Source organism: Ochotona curzoniae, unplaced genomic scaffold (genome assembly GCF_017591425.1).
Source record: "Ochotona curzoniae isolate NIBS_2020 unplaced genomic scaffold, NIBS_Ocur_1.0 contig_832, whole genome shotgun sequence".
Lineage (NCBI taxonomy): Eukaryota > Metazoa > Chordata > Mammalia > Lagomorpha > Ochotonidae > Ochotona > Ochotona curzoniae.
Genome location: NW_024466580.1, coordinates 6,265,355 through 6,286,878, shown reverse-complemented (window position 1 = coordinate 6,286,878; position 21,524 = coordinate 6,265,355). Strand labels below are relative to the sequence as shown.

Sequence of the window (21,524 nt, the reverse complement as noted above, 5' to 3'; positions counted from 1 at the left end):
CCTGACTCTGATCCTCAACCTCAAGAACATCCCTTCAACTGTTCACTACACTGCTCACTAGGAAAGATTGTTGGGTCTCTCAAAGTTATCAACCTGCAATCCAGACTCGGTTCCCTTAAGTAAGCCTTTCTTTTTTTTTTTTTAAACACTCAAAATGGATTTATTGTACATGTGAATGACAAATGATATGGAGAATATGTAAGCAGTTAAGCATATCTGAACATTTTTATTACTTGAGAGAGTAAGGATGACCTCATTTATAACATAATAAGATTAGCATCTTTATACAATAAGCCATGAGAAATACTAAGTTGAAATGTAAAGTTCTGCAGCTTTTGAAGATTCTATAGAGTGGATCCTGTTCTATGTTTATTAAAAACAAACCAAAAAAAAAAAAACAACAAAACACCTGGGAACTTAGAATTGACCACCTTAAACATTCACATGATTATCTTCTCAAACAGTAAAAATATAAAATCTGTTTCTTTTCTTGACTTTGAAACATTCCCTCTTCCAAATGCCTAGGAAAAGTGGATACGCTCTTCATTGAGTCCATGTAGCACTCTGAGAAAGTCATCTACTCCATGGTGCGGGCCCTTTTGTCACTGAAGCCTGTGCTGGTTAAGATTTGCTGTATTTTACCTGCTATGCTGAAATCTCCTGGTATAACAATATTATGCATTGAGCGGTGAATTCTGTAGTTTTTTCCAATAGCGATTGCACTGCACTTGATTTAAAAGCAGCAGACAGGGTCTTGTTTTTCCTGACAAAGGTGATCCTTACCAGGCCATTCCTTTCCTGAAAATTGATGGGTGGTGGATTCTTCGGTTCCATCCTTACAGCACTGGATTCCACCTTGGGTGGTGGTCTGAAGTTATTCTTTCCCACTCGGATGAGGCGGTCCACGCGTGCTAACAGCTGTGTATTAATGGAAAGTCTGCAGTACAACTTGTCGCCAGGCTTGGCAACCAGATGGAGAGCAAATTCTCCTTGAAACGTAAGTACAGCGCATCTGAAAAAAGACCGGTGCAGCAGCAACTTGAAGACAAAGGGAGAAGAGATCTGATAGGGCAGATTGGCCACACACGCGTCAAAGAATGGTAAGTCTGTGTTCAACACATCACCCACCGTTACCTGCAGTTTGTTGGCCATGGGCGTGCCCTGAATTCTTATGAAGTTCCGCTACTAGCCTTGGGTCAAGTTCATAGGCATTGACCTTTTTGGCCTTTTCTAACAACTTTACAGTCAAGTTCCCAGTTCTAGGTCCGACTTCCAGCACTACATCAGTTGGCCTTAAGGCAGCCTTATCAATAATGCTTTTAACAACGAAAGGATTTTTCAAAATGTGTTGCCGGATGCCTTTGTTGAACATGAGCCCTCCTTTGCTCTTCAGCTCCCTGCGTCCTTCCAGACGCTTTTCGCCACCTTGACCTTCGGCATCTCTGCAGGAACTGGGCCCTAAGGACTGCGAAGTCAGACAGGACCAGGGTGGGCTAGCGGCCGGGACCCCGCCAGGTGAGAACCACCAGCCAGCTTCCCCGCACCACTCCCACCACTCCGCCCATGCCAGGCGAGGACGCTGTCCCCCAAAGCCTTTCTTTTTAAAGCTTTTGACAGTGATTCTCTCAGGAGTTTACTAACTAATCCAAATACAAACTTTACAGTTACCTTTTAACCATTTTTTTAGAGCCTGTTGTGTTTTCAGGGAAGTCTGACACCCACAGGTTGTGAAATGGTGATCTTTCAACAAATCAGATTTGTGTCTAGTGTTCAATGGGGAAACAAATGAACTGTACACACAAAACTAAGTCAGAGGATTGCCTTTGTTCCAAGATTATATTCTATTTCTTTTCGTATATCAACACAGCCTTCCTTGATAGTCAATAGCAGAATTTAACATTTTTAATACCCTTACCTGGGGAAATTACACAACGTTTTACTCCTCACGGATCTAGTAAATCTAAAAATCAGGCAATCTCTCCTGGAAATCACTCACCAGCAGGTTTTTACATTAATCTCACCTTCGATCTTCAACACCATGCGTGGCTCAGGTTTCTAGGATCTTGTCCCTACAAAATTATATAGCATCCTAATCAACCCCATTGATTTCCATGGCCTTGTTGCTTTCTTGAACACAAATCACGGTGCAATGAAACATAGTAAGCTGTGGTTTCAGCCATGCTGCTGTTCTTGATGCCCCATCACCATTAACAACATCAAAGTACCAACAAGGCTACTGAGATTTAACATCAAGTTCAAAAACAAGGTCCAGCATTAAGAGCTCTGTGTGGTCCCCGGGGTTCCCTGTCAAACCTCAGCCAGGTCTCCCACACTTTCTTGTCTGCAGTTGTCTTCGCAGCATTCCTCTCCACCAAGCATCGCCCTAAACGTGTGCCTCTGTGTTTCTGTGTCCTTCCCAAACCTGCACTAAAACACAAGCTAGTCGCAGGAAAGAATTTAAGTTTTGCTCACCGCTTGTCCCTAAGTCTTAATGCACAATATTAGCTTCAACACAGTTGTTGAAAAACACACATGTGGGATTCTTACATCTCTCACCTCTGCTTAACTCAGTGATTCACTAAGAAGGGCGATTTTGCTCCCAGGGTCAGAGAATGTGAACATCTTCATCTCTGTAACAGCACGGGGACATCAAGTGCCAACACATTCTTAGGGATTATCCACTCAGAGGGGGAAAAAAATGATATCATTGGGTGCAGCTTCTAGGGACAGAAGCATTCCAGTCTAACCAGCAATTGCTAGACATTGCATAAGCTATAAGCAAAAATGGTGAATGTGAATATAAAAAAGTAGGGCAATAAAGAAGAGGCTGTTACTCTGAGAAACCATCCAGCCCTTGAGCAAAAGAAGTCATAAAGAACCAATTGTCAGTTTAGCTGCACTATTTGTGAATGGAATGCTTTCTGTTGAATGAATGAATGCAGTACTGCAATTTACAAAGTCTGACTCAAAATGAGCAGCGAGATATGAGCAGGACTTAACTGATCAATGACTGCACGCGTTTTCCCTCTAGTTGTTCTCCCACAGTTGTTTTGCTTTTACTGTCACCCAGACGTTAGGAAGCCACATGTGGGCTGAAAAAAGAAATCCAGTCATTTATATCGGCAGATAATCATCCTTAAGCTATTTTCCATGTGGATAAGCTTTTCTGATCAAAGAGCAGAGGTCTTCAGGTTAAAAAGGATCTGAAATCATAGAACATGGAAGTATGGAACACTGCAATAGAAAAAGATATTCCAAAAAAAACAGTCATTTTTGCTTGTGTATTTTCGAATCTCTAATAAGATTTTCTACCATGGACTCTTTTTGGTAGCTGTTAGCAATGTTTCCGACCCACGGAGCCTGGCTATCAGACATTTTCATTGTTTTTGTTTGTCTGTTTGTTTTGCCATTGTTCCTCTGGACATGGGGCACACACGTCCCTCCTGAAATTCATTCCCGCATCTTGACCTCTGTGGCCCTAACCTCAGGAAGAGGTAGACAGCACAAAACACACTCTAACAGTGCCTTCTGCTGCATGCACGCTCTGCCCAGGAGGCATACTTCACTTAACAAAATACATTCAGAGGCTTTATCACAGCCTCCCTTGAACATGGAGTTTTGTTTAAATAGGAATCCTTCCAATGGTAAGAAGATGAAGAGAAATTATACTACTATCCTTTTTTTAAGAATTATTCATTTTTATTGGAAAGGCATATGTACAGAGAGAAGGAGAGACAGAGAGGAAGATCTGTCTACTGGTTCGGTCCCCAAATACCTGCAATGGCAGGAGCTAAGCAGATCCAAAACCAGGAAAAAGGAATTTCTTCTGGGTCTCCCACGCAGGCGCAGGGTCCCAAGGCTTTGGGCTGTCATACTCTGCTTTCCCAGGTCACGAGCAGAAAGCTGGACAGGAAGTGGAGCTGCCAGGGCACAAGCAAGAGCCCACATGGGATCCTGGTGCTTGCAGAGGATTAGCCCGTTGAACCATCACTCTAGGTCCAAGGCTCCTATTCTTTTTTTTTTTTTTTTTGGTTTTTTTTAATTTTTTTTTTATTGTTAATCACATTGTGTTATGTGATACAGTTTTGTAGGCACTGTGATTCCCCCTACCCCTCCCCTCCCACAACCCTACCCCCATGGTGGATTCCTCCACCTAGCTGCATATTCACAGTTGAGGTTCAATTGGGATCCATTCATTGCATGCATATACCTAGCATAGAGTTCAGCATCTTGTTGTCCAGGTAAGTTCAGCGGTTTCTAGGGGAGACCTTCTCTGGTCTGAAGGTAGAACTAACAGAGTAAAGTCCCTGTCGGTTAAAAGCCCCTACAAAACATCAGCAACAATTTACAAGGCTCCTATTCTTAGCGCATTTTTGTAGCGATTAAATTAGAACTAAAAGTTTTCTTATTTTTGATATAACTATTGCCTACATGTGAAGTACAATAGATTGTCTCAACAACAGCCACACACACACACAAATATATATATATATATATAGTTGATAAATGCATTTCTCTACATACAGGGTGGATGGCAGCATGTCTTCTAGTATCACACCACTAGGGGGAGTGAAGCCCAGCAATCTGCAAGCTACACCAGGCCACAACCCTAAGGCTGGCTGTTTCACCTTTCTCTTTAAACAAATCATCCTCAGCTCAGTTGCCCCAGAAAAACATGAGCATCTGGTGTGCTGTGTTTATTCTGAGGTTACTATTTCTAAAAATAGTTTTCTGAAAAATCATCGTGGCCCTGGGAAGCACATAGGCAAGTGGTGAGCCCAAAGGTGGGAGGCTCTATTTCCTCCCGGGATCCTGCAGGTTAGGAGGGTGGGACTGGAAGGCACTCAGCGTGAGTGGGGGCTTCCAGGCAGCGCTGCAGGTGTCCGGGAGGACCAGGCCAAGCCAGCTTCATTGACCTCTCTGGGAAGCAGGAGGTTGGCTGGAAGAAGCCACAGAAGAGGAGGAGGACGGCTCCTGTTCTTAGGCTGCCGTTCCCCACACAGGGACCTTGGGAAGGGGTGGGTATCTCTCTGGATGAGCGATTGGCTTCAGCCAGACAGTGGCAGATGAAGGAGACCATCCACGCAGCACAACAGCAGCACACATCCCATATAGGGGTGTCCAGATGCATACACTACATGGTGAGATGCTGGCATAGTAATTTGGGGAGTTCTTCCAGTTTTCCGTCTTCAATTTTCATACCCATGTTATCAGTTGTCATAGTTTGTAGCATCATTTTTATTCTGTAGATTCCACCTTCAAATCCCCTTCAGACTTCAAGAACTTCCACAGAGAAATCTGTGTGCATCTGAAGTCTAACTCGGATGATCTTTTCACATGTGCAAAAAGGAAGCCACATAGTCAGCCTTACTCCTTCCTTTCCTGCCTGTCGCCATGATGCCCCTTGTGAAAGGCATCAACTGGACTCTCAGGGCCTCGAAGAGAGCTCCTGAGTTATGCCATGCAAAGTATATGAGACCCTGACACAGGAACCACACCCTGTGGAGAGCTCAGCTGCTCCCCTGTCACACAGCCCAAGTCACACCCGCTCCTCCGTGCCTCCTCTGGGACAGGCTCCTGGAGGATGACGCATTTCTGCATTTCCCTGATGGATTTATGGGAGAATTTTTGTCTACTCAGATGCTGGAGAAGTCCATTTGCTGAACATGTAGTACTACAGTTGAAATTTATGGTTTCCGAGTCTTTGTGATAAGACAGAGTGAAGACCAGGAAGAGCGGGAAGTGAATTTCTGGGCTTTAGGGCTTTAGCTCTGTTGCTGTCTAACTGATCTTAAGCAAATTCGCTTTCCTCATCTGTGGAATGAGAATGCTAAATGGAAGTTTCTGTTAGATCTCTTCTAGTGCAGAAGGGCTTAGATGTTTGAAGAACCTGTGAAGTCTTCTACCATGTTCTCAGATTCAAACCAAAAAAGGTTTGGGATAAAGTGCATGCTAACCTCAGGGTGTACATCCATACCATGCAATCAGAAACAAGTTTAGAAGGGAACCAATTTTGTTTATTCTGCCTGATATGGTTATCTTGGGCCTGGGCCCACACTAGACAGAAGACGGTGCGGGGGAAGAAGAGGGGGACACTGTCAAATGTCAAATGTGTAGCAAAGACTTTGAACTCTGACAATTGAGATTTTCGGTAACTTTGTCTCCACTTCTACAAAAGAGGAGGAGTAGAGGAGAGAAAAAGAAAGACACTGAGGGAGAGAGAACTGAAAGCGATTCAAATATGAGACCATCATCATGCAGATTTCATGCAAAGATTGGGCAAATAATATCTAAATTACTTGCAGGTAATTTGGGACTTGGCTCTCATTATGAAAAATCCCTGGCTGTGGCTCTGGACTAACACTGGATTTCCGCCTCTCACTGTATTCCCATGTGAACGTCACGCAAAGCTGTGTGATAGCACAGATGCCCCACTGGCTGAGTTCAATGCTTGGGCAGGACACAGACACGAAAAGCTTCTGTCCTCAAGGGTCCTGCTCTTGTTCAAGGGAAAGTAAGACATAATCATGAATGAGTGAGGTATAGTGCGACATAGAACAATGGTTCATAATGGTACATGTGTGAGCCATGGTGGCTTTGAAGATCTCACAAGCAAGGTTTGAGAAGTGAATGCTGAGATACGTATAAGTTTATGTGTAGGTAGAGTTGTGTATTTTCCAAAAGAAACCTTAAAAAAATTAACATTCCGTTTCAACCATCTTGAGCAAACCAAACACATAAATCCATTCTCTATTCGCAAGTCTCCATAGAGTTAGCCACAAGGCCCAGCAATCTCCTGTTTGTTTTGAATCACTGAAGATGGGGAATTGGTGAAGATGGAAAAAGCATGCTATGCAAAGTCCTGTGTATGGCTCATGAAACTTGGATATGCTGGACACCTTTGCCAAAAAAGTTAGGCAGCCATTACAGTTTTTCTCTGAAAAGATGGTCATGGGCAATCTTGCGGCCACTCACTCTGGAATTTTTCTAAATCCTTCAAATACAATGGTGATGCAGTTGGCCGCTCTGTCAGGAACCTACATTCAATGGACAACAGTCGATGCTGGCCTTAGGAGGACCTTGGCGTCACAAGGCTTAGGTAAACATTGGACTCAGCAAAGAATGTCTTTCAGATTGAGGGACTAAAGAGTTTCTGGAAGGCAGGACCCTGTTTGAGACCATCAAAGGACAGCTGATGATTCAAGGAAATTGGCCCTCTCAGACTGCATAATGGACAAAAACGTTCTTAAGCATTTCCCCTGGAAACCACCGCTGAATGACTGGCAAGCTATTAGTATCTCCACTCATTGGCACTCCTCACTTGCTGGATGGTGAGTGGTGAAGAGCTGGCCTGAAGGAGACCTTGCCTGTTTTTCCAAACCCTTCACTCTGCTGCCAATGGGGAAATTCTCCTGTGTTTGGTCCTGTGAGTTCACACGAATTCTGATTCCAGGGAGGCCCGACAAGAAGTCCCTGGTGAAACGCTGGGAAAGGGGTTTTCCAATGTGATGTGATTTCCAGGACCCCCTTGTGCTCTGTCAACAGTGTCTCACACACACGATGGTCCTCCCCCGAGAATCCCAGGCAGGATTGCAGGAAATGCCCCGCCTAGTTTTGCCCAGGTTATGTGTAGCATGAATATTCCCAAGAAAAGGTTTAGAACTTCAGCTTTCTGATTTCCCGTGTATCTTGCCTACCTCATTCCTTCCCCATCACTAATTCAGGAACGAAGAGCCAATTTGCTGCTTGCAGGTGGGACGTACAAGGAGGGTTCATGTGGAAGGCAAGGAGGGATTCCCTCAGAACCAGTCCAGTGAGGTAGACATGACCCAGGTATCAAGAAGGGTTGAGAAGGCAGGAGGTGAACCTTCCATCTGGTGACCCCAGAAGCTAACAGGAACTCCCGGCCCCAGGGAATTCTGATCGCCTCCGTTCTGTTCCTCTTCTTTGTCCCTCGCTGCTGTGCCCAGTCTGCCTGCTCCCTGCTCTGTCTTCCTCCTGGGGAGCCAGCTGCAGCATGTAGGAGAAACGGGCCCTGTCACGGCTGTCTCTACTGTGTTATTGTTAGTGTTACATTACAAATCCCGTTTCCATGCCGGGGTCCCTCGGGGGTCATAAGCAGGAGAGGCCATGACCCTGTCAATAAACAGAACCCCAATCCTTAATGTAACCAGTTGCATTTGCTGGGCCTGCTCCATGGGTTTATATATCGGATTCCTCTCTGAGGCAGGATCATTTCAGAAGGGCTCCTGTGGTCACGCAAACCGAGGGATGTAGAAGCCCATCAGGTGCTGATCCAGATGGCAGATGGGAGAGATGATGTCAAGCATTGGAATGGCCTGTGAACCCCAGACCCCCAATTGTCAGTCCAAAGTGTATCTGGAATATTGCCACTAGTCTGAGCTTTCCCAAGCTGTCGCCTTGCTAAATACTGAATGAAAGAGGGGGTATCCGTGGATTTGCCGATTCTGAGAAGTGAGAACAAGAAGGTTAAAGAGAGTGTGACATCACTCATCCGGGAACCATAGTTGACTTCAATCCACTCATAATCGCTTTATGTTCAAATAGTTCTCCCCAACATGGTGTGCTTCCCCTCCCAAAAATAGAACCAGCAGATGAATGGTGGGCAAAACTAAGTGGGAGGAGAGGGGAAAGGTGCAACAAAAGCACTAGAGTCAGCTCATTCATTCAACAAATATTTCCTGAAGATCAACCAGGGCACAGAAACTAACTCCTGCACAGGAATGCCAGGTAAAGAAAACAAATACACAGTTCCTGTAGCCAGTAGATCCTGTAACACCCCAGCATGATTGTCTTGGGAGTGCTTGATGCCAAGACCTTGAGCTCCATAGCTGTTACTTGCCTCTATTCACTTGGGCTAGGCCTAAAGAAAGCAGCTGAAGTATCTGTTGTGAGGACTGAAACAGTGACATTTGCAGTCAGAAGCAGCGTTAGACCATGCTCAACACAGCTGCGAGCTAACTCCCCGTGCTCAGCTTGTTCTAAGATCACAAGATGTGTGAGTGCTTTTTCGTATGGTAGCAGGGGAGGGCAATGGGAGTGGGGGTTGTGTAAAGACAGCTGAGCTGCATGTGGCACTATTGTCGCTGTTGAGTTCATTTGACCCAATTACAGAGCTTGAAGGAAACTTGCAGTTTTAGAGTTCAACTCCTATTCTTTTAAAAAATAGTAGAATAAATTCATATGCTTTATCTTGTTATTAGAGAAGTGGAGAGAAGGGAGGGGGCAGAAAGAAAGAGAAAGATATTTTAAAAACCTTCTCCTCTGCTGATTCACTCCCCCAAATACCCGCAAAGGCCAGCACTGGGTGAGGCGACAGCCAGGAGCCAAGGAGACTGGGCAGATCTTCCATGTGGGCGACAGGAACTCAACTGCTTGACCCATCCCATTACCTCCTAAACCTACATTGTCAAGGAACTGACACCGGGAGCCAGAGAGGAGGACTAAACTCAAGCTATCTGATGTGGGACTTCAAAGTGAGCACCTCAACCAACATCTTCATCCTGAGGCCCAACCTCTGTCCCCAAGTGCTCTGCTCTCAGTCAGGCAGACGCAGACTGAGAAAGGCGTTTGTTCACAAACTCAGCTCCTCCTCCTTGGGAAATGTAGCAGAGGGAGGAGGAAGAAGCACCAGGAGAAGGGGGAGTGCAGCCTCCCCCAGAGCAGCGGGCTGAAGGAGAGCTTCCCTTCTTGACCCTGGCCTGCCTGGGAAAGTTCCCAACAGAGAGCAAGAGTGATCCCGACATGGAGGTAGGCTCAGACATCAGAGCTCACAGCCACTTGCAGGAGCCCCCTACAGGCCTGCAGCTCTGCTCTTGGATGAGCTCTGCATCTGGAGCGGGGACTGCCCACAAGAGGTGCACCCTAACTGTTCCTGGAAATAAGGCTGCATTTAATCAAGAGAAAGCTGGTTTTTAAAAATAATAGAAACTGTTTTTAAAAAATCCTCTGACTGTTAAGCAAGCAAGAGTAAAGAAACTATCATAAATTTTACTATTTAATGATATTCAAAAAGGTTCTTTGCTCGTCGTGTTTGGAAATCACTTCATGTCACAAATCACACTGATTAGGGTTCTTCCACAGAGGTAAGACTTACCCTACATCTCTGACTCCTTTGAGAGCAGAGCTGGGTGTCTAAGTCAGGTCATCCACATCCTTGCCATTCTACCAGGTGGCCTCAGGTGACATTCCCTAACACCTTGAACTGAAAGGATGCCCAATTTGATCCGCTGTTTCTCTGATGCAGCAGCACCAAACACACTCTGTGCCAGGCACTTACCTTGCACGTGGCTGGCACCATGGTCTTCACATGGACCCAACGAGGCAGGTGCTGTTTTTATAACATACGCAAGTTGCATAGAAAGGTTCCAAAGCACAGTTTCTCATATATTCCACTGCACCTGAGAATTACACATTTATGAAAACCACTGGTGTCCATGGAAGCAAAAATCAAGCCCTCAGCAGTGGCAGCTGTGATCACACACTGCTCTGACAAGGAGTCCCAGCACTCCTTGAGTGACTTAGGGCAAGTTGCTCCACTAGAGAGGTCAATGACCAAGTTGAGCATGTGGACCCCCAACACCAAAACCATCAACTGCTTCCCAAGAAGGCTGCTTCTTAGTCCTCATTACCCAGAGATTTGGAGAGGACCTCTGCCGTGGAGTCGCAGAGGCTGCTGTTGTTACAAACATGCCACCTGCTAGGAAACACCCCCACGTTCAAAAACAAGAGACCTGAAAGAGCTCAAGCAGAGTCTGTGCAGGGAGAAAAGAGTGGGCCGGCAAGCAAGGGGTCAGGAGCAGGTCTAGTTCCAGTCTCAGAGGAGCCGAGTTGAGCCCCAGACACATGCACCCTGGACTTCCCTAACAGCCACGGCCTGGCTTTCGGCAGGGAGGCAGGGAGGGGCCTCCTTTCATATTACTGGGTGTGCAGAAGGTTTGCGTGTGTTTGTTTAGAACAAAGCCTATAGTTAACTGGCACAAGTGAAACAGATTTTATAAATAGATGTGAGCATGAATGGTTTTTATGATTAGCTGGTTTTCAATCACCATGCTTGACCGGTGTCTGTATTCAGCTAAGTAAATATTTCTATGGTGATAGTATACACAATACAATGGCCATTATTTAATGTTAATACAAGTACCATATGGGAGGTCTTATCATGCAAAAGCCCCACAGCATAATAAAAGCAGATAGGAACAGACAGGCGAGGGTGGGCCTTGTAGTACAGTCGGCTTGATAGAGCATCTGCTCTCGCAAATGCTGGCCGTGCAAGCGTTTATGTAGCAATGTTTCCTGTGGGGGAGCTGTGAGACCAGATTAGATGGCCAGGGGTTCCGTGTTTTCCTTGTCCTCACTTGGTGACCTTGGGTAAGTCTCTATCATAATTACTTAAACATCCATGCCTTACTTTTCCATGTCTTAGGCCTTTGCATGCCTCTCTGGGGAGTAATGAAGGTTAATGAACACCTGCTGGAATCCTCAAGTTCTAAATTCAGAACAAAGAAATGGGGAAGGGTGGTGCTGAAACTAGGCTTCGTTATTTGAAGTAGCCCAAACATATAAAAGGGAGACAATCCAATCCATTTTTCATTTATAATCTGAAGGTTGAAAAAAAACTTGGTTTCCTATGCTTACTAATGCTTGATGCTTTGCATCAAGGACAAAGCCGCTTAGGAAATATAGTAGGTTGCCAACCTTGCCAGCTTACTGTTGGCTGGGCAGGGGCAACCTGAATGATAAGTGATGGAGCTGGAGTAACTGTGCCCTGACAAAGAGCTAATGAGAGTGTCATTGCTCTTCATGCCTTGGCCAGGGCAGTGTATCTCTCACAAAGCAGTGATCCTCTAATTTATCTTTTGTGTTTTAACTTAATAAGACTACAATGGGTGCAGAGACTGTTTATGCTTTATCTGTGCTATCTTTAGTACTGGCTATGAACAGATAAGAATGTTCTATTCTAGACCTTGGTATCAGGCATCCATATACCTCAATGCCAAGTATCAACACAGAAGGGTTCTTCATATTGTTTTATACTTTATGCCTGCAAAATGGCTTTTGTGTCTGTGATGTCACAATAGGTGGATGCCATCTCAGCACCCATGCACAGATGAGCTGATAATCTCAGAGACAACGTGCCCAAATGCAAAGCTGAGGGAGTGTAGAGTTAGAACTCAAACTTCAGACTCTATGTTCTTTAAACTGAGGAGACTCTCTTTGCTCATCAGAACTGAGACCCTGGTCCAGGAGAGAGGAGCCCTCCGGAGAGGCAGGCTTGCTCTGGGGAACGCTGGGCTACGCCTGATGTCTGGGCAATGTTTTCTCAGCCTTCTGGAAATACAGACCTTTCACAAGCCCTCTTCCATCTCCCAGACTCGCCTGGCACTCAGCCTGGCTGAAAGTAGAGTTCTTGTTGTCCCCTTTTCTATCAGGAAAAAAAGTTAATCATAGGTGAGAAGACACAGTGCCTGACAAAAGCTGAAAGAAGGAGATTAGAATTCCCAACAGTGTCATGTAATGGAATGGAATTCTTCCCGATTGATTTAGTGCAGGCACCATAAATCTAGGAACACTGTGTTCTTAAACATGTTTGGAATGGCCACCAGGGAACGGTTGGTAAACACATCACATGGCATGTGGGTTAAGAAAAGAACTTGATGCCTCTAAGTGAGTAGATGACTAAATTTGCAAAATGTTCTGTCATGTGCCCTGGATTACATGCACTGAGGGGGAGACAGACAGGTCTTATCACTCCAAGCTTGATCACAGATCCAGATCCTGAATTGAAGGTATTTCACACTCAAGTCTTGTCAAAAACTTAGAATCAGGCAGATCTCCCAGTCTGACCCAAAGAAACAGTTTGCCCTGATCAGAGATGCTTTAAGTGGCTCTGGAAATCGCCGGCTCATATATGTTCACATACTCATGGGCTGCACATGTATTCATAGAGGGAAAGGGGAGGGGATGACCATGGGGTATTGGCAGCTTGGGCTGAGTTGAGTGGGCCTGTCTGTTGCTGATTTCGGCTCTCCTCTGCTGTGACCCAACTGCCATGGATGTTTCCTATTATTTGCTTTGCACTGATGAGTGGGAAAAAGCTGGTGGAGCAATAATAGTGTAAGTGAAAGCAATGACTCTCTGGTGTCTTCTGCAAATTTCCCACAGTCTTTGCTAATGCCTCAGGGCCCACTAAGGTTTAGAATTACAGCCTTCAGGAAATATTCGGAGAGTCACACGCACACGTGCTGGACTGAAACAGCAGAGAGGCTGTCACCACAGCCCTTCATCGAGCCAGCGCCAGTGCCAGCACATGCTTCTACACTGATCAGAGCCAACACAGAACTGGAACAAGGGCAACTCGTATGGACTTAGGAGCAAACTCCATCCAGGCACAGGTATTCATGGATTTAATCTTCCAAGCTACATCCACCCACTCTTGATAAGTGAGGAACCTGATACAGAATTGAGGAGACTTGCTAAAGTCACAGAGCTGGTAGACAGCACCAGGATGCAGACCTGGATAGTCAGGACACAACAGTAACACATCTCTCTTTGCAAGAAGCCATGAATGGAAAAATGTCAATTTAGGAATTATTATTTCATAATTTAAAAAAATGAAGCACACATTAAATAACACCTCCTTCTGTAAAAAAAAAATTTTTTTTATTATTATTGCAGTCAGATATACAGAGAGGAGGAGAGACACGGAGGAAGATCTTCCATCTGATGATTCACTCCCCAAGTGACCACAATGGCTGGAACTGGGCCGATCAGAAGCCAGGAGCCAGAAGCTTCTTCTAGGTCTCCCTCAGGGATGCAGGGTCCCAAGGCTTTGGGCCATCCTTGACTGCTTTCCCAGGCCACAAGCATGGAGGTGGGTGCGAAGCAGGGCTTCCGGGATTAGAACCGGCACCTCTATGGGATCCCTGTGCGTTCAAGGCGAGGACTTTAGCCACTAGGCCACCGTGCCGGGCCCAACACCTCCTTCTTTACCAGCACAGGCATTTACTTTGGCTAGCAGTCACAATGGAAAGGCTTTGGGTTACAGGAACCCACAAGGATAGGAATGGCACCGCATGGAGAGCTATGCTGTGATGTGCCTTTCATCAAAAGCACACTAATGACCCATGGCTGTGGGGCTTCTGGACCAAGTAATTTTGTAAGATGTCTGGAACCACCCAAGTCCCCAGGCCATCCCCTTTCTTGGTTGAGTGACCAGTGCTCTGGGTTTGTAAAGAACAGACCCCTACCGTCCTCTGCTCCAAGCTAGATCTTGGCAAGACAGCCCGATCCTCATGAACTGTATTCTCACTGGTTATTCCACTGATGGGAACCGGGAAGATCTCCCAGGCAATGACCACAAGCACACACCCTGGGAAGCATGTGGAGAGAGATGAGGCAGAGGAAAGCCTGCCAGGGGGGCCCTTGGAAGGCAGAACATACTGCATAGGTGCTGCGTGCAGGGTTTTTACCTGGAGTCCCTGAGCTTGCTTTTTTTTAGCCTTGTTATAATTAAGAATGAATATTTTGGGGCCTGACACAGTGTGGCCTAGTGGCTAAACTCCTCGCCTTCAACATGCCAGGATCCCATATGAGCGCCGGTTCTAAACCCGGAAGCTGTGCTTCCCATCCACCTCCATGCTTGTGGCCTGGGAAATCAGTCAAGGACGGCCCAAAGCCTTGGGACCCTGCATGCGTGTGGGAGACCCAGAAGAGGCTCTGGGCTCCTGGCTTTGGATTGGCTCAGCTCCAGCCATTGTGGTCACTTGGGGAGTGAATCATCAGATGGAAGATCTTCCTCCGTGTCTTTCCTCCTCTCTGTATATCTGACTTTGCAATAAAAATAAGTCAATATTTTTTAAAATGAATATTTCTTATGAATTTTTCCGGATAATAATGTTTACTTAATTGTTGGTGATGCATAATATATTCTGGAAAAATGATATTCTAATCAGGCTCGAAATCATCCATAAAATATGATTGCATGTTGACTATCTCAATGTGGATAGTTCTGATGAAAAAAAAAATCACTTTCCAAAACTTTCTTCCTTTTTAATAACAAAATCTAAATTATTAGGAATTTCTGTGCTATGTCATTTGTTCAGCTTTCATTATAGTTTCTTTTAAAGGAAAAAAAAAAGTCCCTATATATACCTTGATATCAAGGTAATAAATTAGCATGAACTTCCCAGAAGACAGTACTAAGAGATGCAGTATTCAAACTCATATTTTAAGAAATAGCACCCTAAAAGTCCTTGGGCTTAAACTAAATATCTATCGGTACATAATGCATATGACACACAAAAACATAACAAATAAAATCCAGGGAAAGGGAGAATATTTAATATTTAAATAACACAGATACATGCATCATTACATTGTCTAATGAAATATGTTGCATAGCAATGCCAGCCCATTTAAAAACAAAAAGAATGTGTGGAAGGGCGTGGCTAACGAATGCATTTTTTAAACATTTTTTTTTTTTTAATTGGAAAGGTGGATATACAAAGGGGAGGAAAGACAGAGAGGAAGATCTTCCATCCAATGGTTCACTCTCCAAGTGACCGCAACGGCCGGAGCTGAGCCAATCCAAAGCCAGGAGCCAGGAGCTTCTTTCAGGTCTCCCACATGGGTGCAGGATTCCAAGGCTTTGGGCTGTCCTCGACTGCTTTCCCAGGCCACAGGCAGGAAGCTGGATGGGAAACAGGGCTGCCGGGATTAGAACTGGTGCCCATATGGGATCCCTGTGCGTTCAAGGTGAGGACTGTAACTGCTACGTTATCATGCCAGACCCAATGAATGCATATTTTAAAGCTCATAGAAGATGAAATTAAAAGATTATTTTGGTGCAAAAATTTTGGAATGCATATATACTTCAGGTCTTCATAAAGCTCATGGAAAAGTATGCATGAATTTTTAGAGCTAAAATAATTCTATTTTTAAACATTTTTATGTTTATGCACTTTATTTCAAAGGCATGGAAAGAGAAAATTCTCCCATGCAGTGGTTGGTTCTACACAGGGCCATGGTAGCTATGGCTGGATTCGCCTGAAGCCAAAAGCTGGGGCTCAGCCTGGGTCTCCCATCTGGGTGCAAGAACGTAACTACGTGTGCTAACACCTGTTGCCAGAATGTGCTACATAAGGCTGGATCAGGAACATAACCAGGACTCGAACCCTGCTACTCTAATATGGGATGTCACATATGGAGTGGCTGGTCTTTGGGCTTAGATTTTAATTACGTTTTGCAAAAGCTTTTCAAGCACCATCAGATGTAAAGAGAGACTCAAACATTTCCTGTGATAGAACACTATTAAGAGACATAGTGACAATGAGGGAAATCTTCCAACCAATGAGTCACTCCACAAATGGCTGCAACTGCTGGGACTGGACCAAATAGAAACCCAGAGCCTGGGATTCTGCAAGTTCAGAGCCCCCGCATGGGCAGCAGGTGTCCAAATACTAGCACCATCTTCTGTAGTTTTCCCAGGCACATCAGCAGGAAACTGGATCAGAAGTGAGGCAACCAGGACTTCAACTGAAACTCCGATGCCAGTGTTGGAGATAGTGGCTTAACGTGCTGCACCACAACATCACCCCTCCCCAAAATGGTTATGTAGGCTGTAAGAGCATCTAATTGCCTCTTTATTTGTTTATATCATATTAGTATTTGGAACAACACAAGATATGATAAACCCTTACTGATATTTACAGCTTTATTGAGTTGTTTCTACAATACTCATTGACATTAAATTTTTTCTATTAACCACCATAATTAAATTCATACTCTCTGTCCCCACTCATTTACATTTAATCACTCTTTTCTGCCCAAACCTTCTAACGAAAGTGGTTTCTATCTGGCCGATAAAACCCTTTCAGGTTATCCATTCTACCTTTATGCATTACCAGGCTACATAATTCAATGCCTGTCATTGTTTAACATTGTGCTTTACTTTATATTCGTGGTTGTTTTTTACTTCTTCAGGCAATACATTAAACTTTAGTTAGCCCACATTTCAGTTAAAGTATCTTATAACCTCAACACCTCCGAATAACAGACTTATTCAATACAACACTATGAGAGTCCTCAAAGATTCATACAAACTGTGTATTGTGAACGAACACTACAGATGACATTATGTCTTCAACAAAATGCTTGTACCAAACTTGCTGACTGATCAACAAGTATAGACTATGATAGTGGCAGGAATGGGACTAACACAGATGCAGATGCAGATGCAGATGACAGGGTCCCTAACATAAGAGTTCCAGGTCTGCAGGCTGGGAGAAGCATAGTCCCCAAGAAACCCAGTGCGCAATTTGAAAAGCAGGGAACAAGTCCCATTCCAACATCTGAAAAAATCCAGTGTGCACCTCCGTGAGCCTCTGAAAGAATGCTCACGTGTTTTATACGTGTTCAAGACTCCATAAGATGAAAATGACCCAAAAGGGAAAAGCACCAGAGTGTGCATCATCACAGAGTGTGAGTGCTCAGAGAGCAGGTATGCAGTTGTAGCTTCCAATGATGGTCATGATTTCTTAACTACAATCTAATCCACTCATTCAGGAGCCCAGTGAGATCTCTCTTTGTGCCATCCAAGTTCACTGGCTTATCACCAAGTGTGTACACTTGAGCCATTTATACACTTGGTCTTCTTTTTGCAGGCGAGGAAACTGGAGAAGGGAACCTCCATCTGGTGCCTGTTTTGATACCCAGTTTGAATTCCACTGCGGAGGGAGAGCACCAGGATGCTCACAGGCTTTATTTCAGAACCCTCAATTTCTTGCCCAGTTGCAGAACCCCTCCAGCAGAGAGCATAGGGTTTGAGATCAGATATGGCAAGGACTCTTGAGGCAGAGTGGCCTCCACCTGCTGAGATGCTGAGAGGTGGACAGGAAAGCCAGGCTGTTTGCCACTGCTGTCTCTATCTCTCACATGGGCGACAGTGATCTGTATCTTGTTGCCTTAGAGACTGTCAGACCTGGCATCTGTGTTTATCTGAAGAACCCTTGGTGGTTTCTGAAAACAGGTGTGGCCTGGTTGAGCAGAGCATAGCCACAATTTTTTTAAGAAGTTGACTCTAGCGGCTTTTACCAACTTTCCAAATGTCAGACCAACTCCCTCAGGGGATATTTGTCAAAGTCACTGGTAAACTCACCTCATACCTGCCTTTTCTTCTTTTTAAAAAAATTTTTTTTTTAATTTCAACAGATGCCTTACTGGCCTGGCAATAATGCACTGGCACAAAATCTAGTTGGTGACAATTTATATACTGGTTGGGACTTTTACACTGACAATCAGCTCTGGTCCCCTTGCTGGTGGTGTGGTTTCTGAGGTCAATTACATGAAGAACACCAGTTCTCATTTGGTAAGCTCCAGTGGGTGATGGAGCTGATACGATCTCTGACCACCGGGGGTAGGGCCTCTCTGCCCCAGAGATCATCACCAGAAAATGATTAAAAGTACATTCATTTACATTGGATTGGATCATACAGGAAAGCCATGCCTTATTGCGCCATAAGACATTTCTCAAAAATGAGCATAGTCACAGTGTCCAAACACAAATGATTCTCTTACACAAAGTCCTGAAAATCAAATGAAAAAGAGTTGGAGAAACTGAGTATGTTGTGATAAAGGAGAGTTTTGTTTATAATAGAGTTGGAAGGATTGACTTCAAGTACTAGGAAAATAGCTTGCAAATCCATAAGTAATCATAATCTTTAGGATCCCAGAAGCAGAGCCGGTCAGACTTAGAACTTGGACAGGGTAAAGAACTGCATTGCTCTGGAGACATGATATTCTAACAAGTGTCCTAAAAGCAATGGAATGGTGGCCTCAAGACAAGGAAGGCTCCCGTTCCAGAAGCCCAGGCTAAAAGTCAGTTTGCAAGCTTGTTCAGATGGATTCCCTGATCGGGGGGAAGACTGGACAACACCTCTAATGTTTCTTCCAATATAAGATGTTATCTGTCTAATGAATTGTTAGTCATGCTCCTAGATATTGTCCTAGGTGTCATCTACTCGTCATTGAAATTTGGATTCGCTTACACTAACTGTTAGATAATCGAGTTGATTCATATCTTTGGATCAGTAATTGGTAGAAACAAGTGATGGAGGAAAGATAAATTCCAGGGCTTTATGGTCTGATTAATTAGTATCCTTGAGCCTTGGTCCCAGAAGATCAAGGTAACCATGAGACCTGTCAAGAGTTGAATTGTTAACAACATATGAAACCAATCAAGGGCTCATCTTTGCTGCCTTCTCTAAGAGGAAAAAAAAAAATAATTTCCATTCTGTGTGCAGGTGCTTAGGTTTGAGGACAGTTTAATTATTTTCTGCTTTGTTTTTTCAAACTGAAGTTCCAAAAGATGATATAACGGAACCCTTAGGTGGTCAGTCCACTTGTGTCCCTCTTGTTGGAGCCACTGAAAAGTAGAAAATGTCTAGGCAAGATTTGACCTCAGTTCAGTCCCCTATGAGCCAGTGGACCCTGCACCTGTGACTTCACTTTTGTGAGCCTCCAGGATCTCATGCCTGAAATGCAGTGAGTACCCATCTGCCATTTCATAGGAATCCAATGAGGAAAACGTGTGTGAGAGCGTGTTCTATGCTTTGAAATGCCTTTGCAAATTTAGCTGCAGTTATTCAAATTTTCTCAACTGTGTGTTGTGGTCAGTGTAAGATACAGTAATTGCAGCCTTCACTCCTTGCATCAGACATGTTTTTCTCAGAAGCAGCAGGTCTTTGTCTTTTGATAAATCCTGCAGAAAGACAAATGATTGATGATAAACCTCACCCTGGGTCTATACTTGTAAATGAAACAAAACATCGGGTGAACACCTGGAAAATTAAATCTTTTTCTAACTCTCATCTTGAAGCTGTCCTATGATGACTAAAAAGATAAGTAGCAGGAGCTGTTGGGTTGTATGTAGCTAATAAGTAAAAGGGTGAAGCTGGAAACTCAGGGAAGGACGATTCTCTGCATTAGTTCCCATGTTTCAAAGAGAGTCTCTCCATCAATTCCCACACTTCAGTTATTTGTTTACTAATGAACATAAATTTTTGCTTTAAACAGAAAAGATTCACAGGAGTCCCTCCAACACCAGCAGCAAAAGGAAACGGCCCCAGTCGAAGCACAAAAACATGTTGAACCATGAGACTGAGCAGCACTTCTCTGCGTATGAAAAACAAGATGTGTGACCACACTGTACTTAACATTCTCTGCCAATAAATATTGTGTTGCTTGACTTGGGCCTTTTCTGCATAATGTTGAGTTTCTGTGCTTTGTTTTCTTTCAGCAGAATCCCAGAAGATAACTAGCCACAAAGCTTCAATCTATTTTCAAAGGTGTTTTCAAAATGTTGCACTTCTAAATTGTGGCAACCAGACACACCCTGAAGAAAGAAATCTTTACACCTTGCAAGAAAACAGAGAAACACAGCAACCTTGTGATATCTGATACATTTCAAAAACAGTGTGCTGTAACCCTGAAAGGCCATTTTAGGGGTGAGCTGGTCATCTTTCTACAAGGATGAGATGCTGGTTCACAACTGGCCACTTTGCCTTTCTTTGCCCAAATGGACACCTGAGACTGAAATGTTTCAGACGATACAGTTCCACACTGGGGTCTCCCACTTCTCCCTGTATTTTTTCAGTCTGACAGGCCCAAGTATTTCCTGTCTTCAGGAATGTTTCTACGGTCAGAGCATAGTGGCGGGCGCCAATGCTATCAGTCACCCACATTTAGCATGCATTGTGACTCCGCTCTACATTTAAGCTTTTGATGTGAAAAGTCAGTTTGTACAGATACAATCTTACATAAGGAGTGATTTTGTTTGCAGAGGTGCTATGTGTCACAGAGGCTGGCAGGAAAGCGTATTAGCTGCTGACCAAACTCTGGTAAAATCACACCCCGTGGAAAGCTGCCCATGCTTCCTCTGCCTGGGGCAACGCTTGGCAGAGGTGTTGTGCGATGTTTCTACAGCTTCCTCATACTGTGGTTCCCACATAGGAAGAGGAGCAATGATTTTGTATCGGTGGTGTCACCCCAAGTCTCCAGTCTGCGGCATAAGCTGAAGGCTGGTAATCAGGCTCTTATGACAAAAATAGCAAATGTTTTAGCACACAAATGTCAATTTTCTCTCTCTCCTTTTGTCCCTCTTCCCTCTTTATCCTCCTTCTCCCTGTGACCTACCTGTGGATCTACTGAGTATTTCTAATGCTACTGACACATGATCATGACAACTCATAACCAGGTTTACAATTAACACAAAATTCATACATCTTGACATTTGTTCGCTCATTTATTAAATGTTGGTTTTTTGAGCATGTGTTCAACAAGGACTCTTGGAACATCTGCTGTAAGCTTGGTTGTTTGTGGGTTATTAGGGATACAGGGAGAACAAGCCAATGTTGTTTCCTCAGAGAGCTTAATCCCCAGGACAAACATAAATGAATCCTATTAAGATGTAGTTAAGAGAAGCTCAGGGTACATAAGAACTTTGA

At 44.3% G+C, this 21,524-nt stretch overlaps 1 pseudogene; it reads right to left on the bottom strand.

The window, feature by feature from the left end:
• Positions 1–449: 449 nt before the first annotated feature.
• On the bottom strand, positions 450–1,247 carry LOC121164524 (annotated as a pseudogene).
• Positions 1,248–21,524: the final 20,277 nt, after the last annotated feature.